The 8,354-nt window shown below is 45.1% G+C and overlaps 1 protein-coding gene across 3 annotated transcripts in view; it reads right to left on the minus strand.

The window, feature by feature from the left end:
- The window catches only part of GCNT1 (glucosaminyl (N-acetyl) transferase 1), a 56,290-nt gene extending 48,616 nt beyond the window's left edge, over window positions 1-7,674 (minus strand). For 2 of the 3 annotated variants that reach the window (XM_023737742.1, XM_004383300.2), the window contains exon 1: window positions 7,218-7,340. The gene's annotated coding sequence lies outside the window, so the exon portion shown is untranslated. Of the gene's footprint in view, window positions 1-7,217; window positions 7,341-7,466 lie in introns of those variants that run through there. The other variant, XM_023737741.1, reaches the window with a different exon arrangement.
- Window positions 7,675-8,354: the final 680 nt, after the last annotated feature.

Genomic DNA, 8,354 nt, shown 5'->3' on the forward strand with positions numbered 1-8,354 from the left:
GACACAAGGAAAGTAGTAGCCCAAGAGACAGAAAGGGCCACATAAACCAGAGACTTCATCAGCCTGAGACCAGAAGAACTAGATGGTGCCCGGCTACCACAATGACTGCCCTAACAGGGAACACAACACAGTGTCCAGGATGGAGCAGGAGAAAGGTGGGGTGCAGAACTCAAATTCTAGTAAGAAGACCAGACTTAATGGTCTGAGACTGGACGAACCCTGGAAAGCATGGCCTCTGGAGTCTCTAACAGCCCAGAACTAAAACAATTTCCAAGTCCAACTCTTCAGACAAGGATTGGACTGGACTGTGGGAAATAAAGTGATACTCGTGAGGAATGTGCCTCTTAGCTCAAGTAGATACAAGAGACCAAAGGGGCAGCTTCTGTCCGGAGGTGAGATGTGAAGGCAGAGAGGGCAGGAGCTAGTTGAATGGACATGGGGAATCAGGGGTGGAAAGGAGGAGTGTGCTGTCGCAGTATGGGGAGAGCAATTAGGGTCACATAACAATGTATGTATAAATTTTTGTATGGGAAAAAAGAAAACATCCGGGGAAAAAAAAAGAAAGAAAAGGCCCTTCCCCTCCCCAGGAGCCCCACTCTTTGTGATTCTGATATCCATCAGAAGATTACACCCTCAGCTGAGCATTACTGCCTTTAGTCAAAGTCAAAGGTGGGAAGTAATTTGTAGAAAAGGTAGTAGGAGACTATTTCAGGTGTATAGAGAAAAGGTGAATGGTAATCAACATCAGTCATAATACTTTCCAAGGTGCCTACCACAAAGCTTTGCACTATAAGATGCTCAATAAATATCTGTTGAAGAAATATCTGAATTCACACAGAAATACATCAAACCTAGTCGATGGCTTTGCCTCCTTCAGAGAAAAGAGAAGTCCTCACAATTTCTGGTTCCCAAATCTAAGGCATCTCTGTCCATCCTCTCCCTTCCTCCTTCCTTCCAAAGATCAATCCTTCCACTTATGTTCTGGAATCTATCCCCTCACCTTCTCTTAAACTTGGCCCTATCATTTCTTTCTTTCTCCCACATCTTTCAGTCTCTCCCTCTGTACCAGAAACTTCCCAGCAGCATTAGAACATGTTCAAGTCTCTCCCATCTCAATTTGAAAATACAAATAAAAAGAAAACCACTCAGCCCCACATTTCCTTGGAATCCTGCCTGTAAATTTGGCTTCTTAGTAGCTGTAACCAGCTTCTCCTCCTCTACCAAACACAGTGATCAAACTCTTGAAGTCCACCTCTTTCTCTTTTCATTCTACATCTCTCTTTAGATGATCATTTTTACTCCCAATCATTATTTATACTCAGCAGCTCCCAAACATGTACTTCTACCCGATCTCTTTCGTGTGTTCCCGTTGCCTATGCCCCGTGTCCACTTGGATGTGTCACAAGCAAAACATGTCTGAAATGGCATTATCAACCCTCTGCCACCTCCTTCCAACCTGCAACTCCTCCAGTGTTCTTGAGAACCTAATTGCTATCACCATCCCATCCCACTCAGCTATTTATGCCAGAAACTTTTGAATCATCCTTGATACCTCCCCCTCCATCAACCACATCCAAATAATCACCACTTCAATTTTTAACTACAAACTCAATCTCTCTCTCTGCCATTCACTTCTATCCAGAGCACTGCACTATCCCCATTTCTAAGTTCATCCTCTTCCACCTGGGCGACACCCATTCTCCCCTCCCCAGGGCGGCCACATATGACTGTGCAGACAGTACCTGCACAAGGTAACCAGCTGAGGGGGCTGAAGCCTTTTGCCCTGGCCTAGCTGGTCCACACAGAAGGGAAACCTTTTCATAGCTTGTACAATGGTACCCTATGTGCCAGCAGGGCCTACCCCTCTAATCTGTTCTCCACACAGCAGCATCAATTTTTTTTTTTTTTTTAATGTGAGGAAATTAGAGGTCAGCACACTGGCAGTGCAATGGATGAGGCTTACCCTGGGGAAATCACCTTCGAGATCATGGTATCTCCCCTGCCAGGTAAAGCAGCAGCATTTTTAAAACCCAAATTTAATTGTCTCATGTCCATTTAAAACCCTTCAATGAGCTCCCACCGTCTTTATGTTAAAGTCCAAAATCCTGAAAATGGCACGAGGCCACTCTGTTATGGATTGAATTGTGTCTCCCAAAACGATATGTTTTAGTCCTAACCCTTATACCTGTGAATGTGACCTTGTTTGGAAATGGCGTGAAGATGTTATCAGTTAACCTGAGGTCATGCTGGAGCTGGGTGGGTCCCAGTCTAATGTATCTGATGTCCTTATAAAAGAGAAGAGCCACAGAAGGAAGACAGCCGTGTGAAGGTGGAGGCAGAGACTGGAGTTATGCTGCCACAAGCCGAGGAATGCCTGGGGTTACCAAACCTTTGAGAGAAATAAGGATCTTCCACTAGAGCCTTCAGAGAAAGTATGGCCCTGCCAACACCCTAAATTCAAACTTCTGGCTTCCGGAAATATAAGATCATAAATTTGTCATTTTAAGCCACCTATTTGGTGATAATTTGTTACAGCATCTAAGAGGCTGCTACCCATTAAAAAAAAAACTCACTGCCATCGAGTTGATTCCAACTCGCAGCAACCCTACAGGACAGAGTGGAACTGCCCCATTGAGTTTCCAAGACTGTAAATCTTTCTTTACGGAAGCACACTACCACTTCTTTCTCCTGCAGAGCGGCTAGTGGGTTTGAACAGCTGACCTTTCAGTTAGCAGACAAGCGCTTAACCACTGCACCACCAGGGCTCCTTGCTTGCTAGCCACTAGCCTAAAAAAAAAAAAAAAAAACCAATATTGCCATCAAGGTGATTCCAACTCATGGCGACCCCATGTGTTTCTGAGTGGAATCTCATATCGGGTTTTCAATGGCTGTGACCTTTCAGAAGTAGATCTGCAGGCCTTCCTTCCAAGGTACCTCTGGGTAGATTGGAACCACCAACCTTTCAGTTAGTAGCCGAGCACTTAACCACTTGTGCCATCCAGGAACTAGCCACTAGCCTGGAGGCCTCATAAAGGTAGGGACCTTTGCTCTTAGCTGCATCCCTAGAGACAACCACCCAGGATATAACAACAGGTGTTCAGTGAACAGTGGTTCAACGAAGGCCTGAATGAATCTGTTGCTCAGGTACCCAGGGCCCTACCAAACAATGTGGCTACCTCTTTAGAAAAAGAAAAATTAATCAACAGAGAATTTCTTAGTAATTTTATGCATCAATTGCCAAATACATGCAGACTCCTGACTGGAAACAGAAGTGCAATCAATGGATCAGAAACTCTGGGTCCTTTGTGGCAGCAGTAACATTTCTATTTTTGGATTTGCATTTGTGATTGTAACCCTACTTTTGGCTCTAGACAAAGAGTTTGACCAGGGCCAGTTTCATGAGTGTGTGACCTCTGCAGTCACACAGGTCCCTTACACTGAGCTTAATGTTCTGCTGTCTGTAATCATCTTGAAAATTCTTAATAATTTTTGAACAAGTGCCCCGTAAATTATGTAGCCGGTCCTGAGTATTGCAAATTAGTCTGATTTCTGGAAGAGGCCAATGGATAGCCAACCCGTAACGAAGGATGCATCTCTCACAACCAGAGCTGTGTTTTCATCTCCCTGAGCTCATTTTAAGACTAAAGAAAAGGGTCAAATTTGGGGGGTATTTTTTTCCTTCTAACACAAGCTATAACATTCATCATACAGAGCTTATGTTCATAAAATTCAGAATTTTTCAGACTTTAGAAATACATGCTAGCCTTAGTTACCGCTGTTAGTTAAAAAGCATTTCGTTTTTCCTAAAATGATATTCTATTCTGAGCACGATTTGATCAACACGAGCCTCTATTAAAATTTTTGCTTATAACTTTTTGTATGGGGTTCTATTATCGAGAGATGGTGTTGATTTTCCCAGATCAACAAACGTAGTCAACGGCTACTCCATTACCTTAAAAAATTGAAAGGCACTGTGTATACTAAACGGTGAAATGAAAGCTACTGCATAATTTCTTTTTAGTCACCAACAGTTTAGACTTCATGAGATTGAAAAGATACAATGAACCCGTGAGATTTCTTTGGAGACACAGGTTGGCAGGACACACTGGCTGTCTACAAAGAGCAGCAGTTTAGTCATCTTTATTATAAAAATCTTTTAAAATGTCAGGTGTTCATAAATAGCCTCTCTAGTCACTGATTCCAACTCATGGCAAGACCATGTGTCCCAGAGTAGAACTGTTTTCCACAGGGTTTTCAATGACTGATTTTTCAGACACTGACTGCCAGGCCTTTCTTCTGAGGTGCCTCTGGGTGGACTCCAACCTCCAACCTTTCCGTTAGCAGCCGAGCACATAAACTGTTTGCACCACCCAGGGACACAAATCCTGGTAAATATCCTAAAATGCACAGGAGAGTCCCCCACAACAAAGAATTATCTGGCCCCAAATGTCAAATGTGCCAAGATGTAGAAATACTGCTTTAGATTCGTTTTCATTGTGCTACTATTCCTTTGTACTTATTCCAAGAGAAAGACACCTGATTTGAGCAGTCACTTGAGAACTCTCTTCTTAAAGCAGGGAGTTAGGCATTTGGCATCCTGAGCTAGAACCATCAATACATTTTTCATTAAAATAGATATTAAAAAAGGTGACAAGATTCCTTGGCTGGCCCACAAAAGACTACTTTATTCAATGCAGCAGAAATACTATACACTTCATAGAAAAGAAAGTTTGAGAATCATAACAGATCACTTTCAATAGCATTAGTTTGGTTCCTATCACCTCAATTAATATAAATGTATGATATCTGCATCAAAGGTCAGAATTTTCCACTTGCCTGAAAACGTATTCATTATTTATAGCAGTTTCAAAGGCAGAGCTTTGCAAACTGAGGATGCGTGAACTTGATTTGATTCTTTGTGTTTTAAAAAAAAGGAAAAATAGCCAATATTTAAAAGCAAGTTTTACATTATTTTTAAGAAATGAAGGTTTTTCAGCTACTCCTGGGGAAAAAAAAACAAACTGGAAGATTTGGCCACACTGGGCAGGACTGGCTGATCGCCACCCAGAGTTAGCAGGTCCTCCACAGGTCACCTGGGCCCAACCAAGAACCATGCAGCTCATATCCATTATCTGTTTCGTCCCTTTAAAACCCAAACCCGTTGCCGTTGAGTTGATTCTGACTCATAGTGACCCTGGAGGACAGAGTAGAAATGCCCCGTAGGGTTTCCAAGAGCAGCTGGTGAATTCGAACTGCTGATCTTTTGGTTGGCAGTTGAGCTCTTAACCACTGCACCACCAGGGCTCCTTGGTCCCTTCAGATAGTTGATTATGTCATCTCAGTTCTAGGGGAAACCATTTTTCTTAGTATGAAGTAACTAAATTATGAATGGAAAGGAAGCAATTTGTGAGCCATAAGTACTATCTTTAATGAAGGATGGGTGAAATTGGGTACCAAGGTAGGGACAAAACTAAGGAGGTCCTTCCTGGTGGTGCAGTGGTTAACCACGTAACTGCTAACCATGAAATCCACCATGTGCTCCTCAGGAGAAAAAAGTGGCAGTCGGCTTCCATAAAGGTTTACAGCCTTGGAAACCCTATGGGGGCAAGTCTACCCTGTCCTACAGGGTTGCTATCGACTCCACAACAATTGGTTTTACAGGACCAGGTTGAAGAGCAGAGGAGTTTGGCAGGCAACCTTCCAACCTTCACTATGAAATGAAAAAAAAAAAAAAAAAAAACTTCTTTCATCTACCAATAAAACCTTTTTTTAAAAAAGTAAATTCACAGTATGATATATTGTTTTCCTAAAAATAGAGGAGTTACTCAGCTATTTCTAAGAATTCAAAGTTCTCCAAAACTACCATTTTGCAAGCCTACAAAAAAAACCTCCATTAAGCAAAAACAGGTATCCACGGAGCCTGAGTTTTCAGCCAGAACTGAAATCTGTTACCAAACCCTCACGCAGCGGGGGCTTGTCTGGAACTGCCGAAGCTCCTAGCAGGTAATTTATACTGATCTTTAAAAACCATTAGCCCCTCCTTCTTCCCTCTACAAAACAAACCTGCCTCTCTGAACAGCTCTGAAAGGGGAGGCAGAGAGCCAGAGGAGAGGGGAAGACACCAAGTCCCGGATCGCACCTCTCACCTACCACCGCCTACCACATTCAGGCCACCGTATCCCTAAGATGGCCATGTTCTCATCTCAAGGCACCACTTTCTCTAAACACGATATATCCTGCCAATATGCCTCTTCTATAAGAAGACTCTCTTTTTAGAAAGAAATCATGAGGCAAAGAGTATGCTAGGCAACGTTTATATCAACCTACAGGACGTCGGGGACTACAACTTATCTCCACCTGGGCGGCCCTTAACGCCCAGCTTGGATCCGCAGGCGACCTTATCTACCACATAAGATGGAGTGTAGCAGACAAAAGTGCCTGAGTTTTGCTTTGCATTGAATGAAATCTCTGCAAGAAGAAAAAGGAGCTGTGGGCAAGAGCTTCTTCCACTCCAAAAAAGTAATAACCGAAAATTGAAAGATTTGACTCAAAGATTGGGACTCAAAAAAAAAAAAAAAAAAACCTAGGAGAGACCTAGGAGAGGAGTAGCTTGCGCCTGACATTACCTGTTTCCATAATAAACCCAGCAGTGCGAGTTTCCTAGACTCGTGCATAAAGAAGGAAAGGGAGAGAGCAAGAATGGAAGAGACGAGGACTTTAGACTTCTAGGCGAGCGTCTCCTTTGCTAATTGTTTGCCCCAGGGCGAGCCATTTATCCTCCTAGCGTTGGCTTCTTTATCAGTAAAATAGGGTAATAAGGTCTCCTGCGCGGGTCTGTGGTTAGGGTTAAACGAAGTAAAAGGGGACAGCACCCCAAAGGGCAGGAGTAACTATTTGCGCCATCCTATCCACGCCAGCAGACAACTCCTCCGATTTCTAACGCGAGCCAGCGGGAAAGAGGCCGGAAAGTAACTTCCAGGTGACAATGGGCACCCGAATCCTGGCCCCGAGATCGGACGGAAAAGGAAAGCCGAGGGAGGGCGCACACGCTTGCCGCGGATTCCGGCAGCGCACCGGTCCCTCCCGCCCCTCCTCCGCTTGCTCCACCTCGGCAGAGACCACCCCGCTGCGGGAAGCGGGGGCCCCAGCTGAGAGTCGGCTCCCCTTCTCGCACCTCACTCTCGCCGCCGTGGGAGAGCTGACGGTGAGCTGGTTACCTGCAGTGAGCATCTCGCCTCGGGGGCGAAGGAGGATCCCCGGCCGCCCGGAGCCCAAGAGAAGCCAAGCGAGGTGCTTCTTGCCGCGGTGCACCCGCCCGGCCCTGCGCCGCGCTCTTAGCGCTCCCAGGCCGCGCTGCCCAGCTTCCCACCCGCGCGCCACGCCCCCATGCCCGCCCCTCGCCCACCTCGGCGGCGCCAGGGGCGCACGTCTCCGGCGCTGAGGTCAGCGCGCCCTCTGGGCTTTACCTGGGAGGGGAGAACGGACATCTGTGCGCCTCCTCTCTTCACCGCCTCAGGTTAAGCCTGGTTCTTAGTTCTCGGAACAGCATAAGGGAGATTGAGCTATGCGCGTGAGAGGGGTCTTGTTAAAAATTTTTGCCCCTTTCCCGCGGAGGCTGGAGCCCTGGTGACACACTGGTTAAGTACTCGGCTGCTAACCGAAAGGCCAGCGGTTTGAACCCACCAGGCGCTCTTCCCTCTTTCAGAGAAGTATGTGGCGGTCTGCTTTCTAAAGATTACTTGGAAACCCTATGGGGCAGCTAGCTCTACTCTCTACTGTCGGGTCGCTATGAGTCGGAGTCGAATTTACACAACAGTTAAGCATCCCCCCACCTCCCTGGGTAGGAAACGCAAGAAGTGTTGTCTTTCCTGATTTTAAAAACAAAATGTTTTATAACCCCCCCCAAAAAAATTAAAATGCAAGGTTCTGTATACCTTGTCAATTTTAGAGATATCATTTTTGTTTTTCTTTTCCCTACTTGCTTAATTTAGTATTTAAAAACTCATTCAATTCATGTGGATTTTCACATAAAAAATAAGATCAAATTATGGAACGATCCACAGTCCTGTGGAAAACACATCTCTCCCCCCTTTATACCATACAGCCTTGTGTCACAGTTACGAAAGTTGACACAATCTACTTTGTAACAACAGGACTGTTGTTTATGTGTCTTCTTCCATGGATTTTTAGCTCCTGGAGAACAAAACAGGGTTTTGTTTATTGAACACACATGTATGAAGGAACATACTCACTTCCCCTCCCACCTTGTCCTGCTGGGGCTGGAGGGTAAAGTTGAGACCCCGAGTGGGTGGGTTTCCCTGAGGTTGGAGGGCATTCCTGGTGTCCATCATTCT

The sequence above is a fragment of the Trichechus manatus genome, unplaced genomic scaffold (genome assembly GCF_000243295.1).
Source record: "Trichechus manatus latirostris isolate Lorelei unplaced genomic scaffold, TriManLat1.0 scaffold00107, whole genome shotgun sequence".
NCBI lineage: Eukaryota > Metazoa > Chordata > Mammalia > Sirenia > Trichechidae > Trichechus > Trichechus manatus.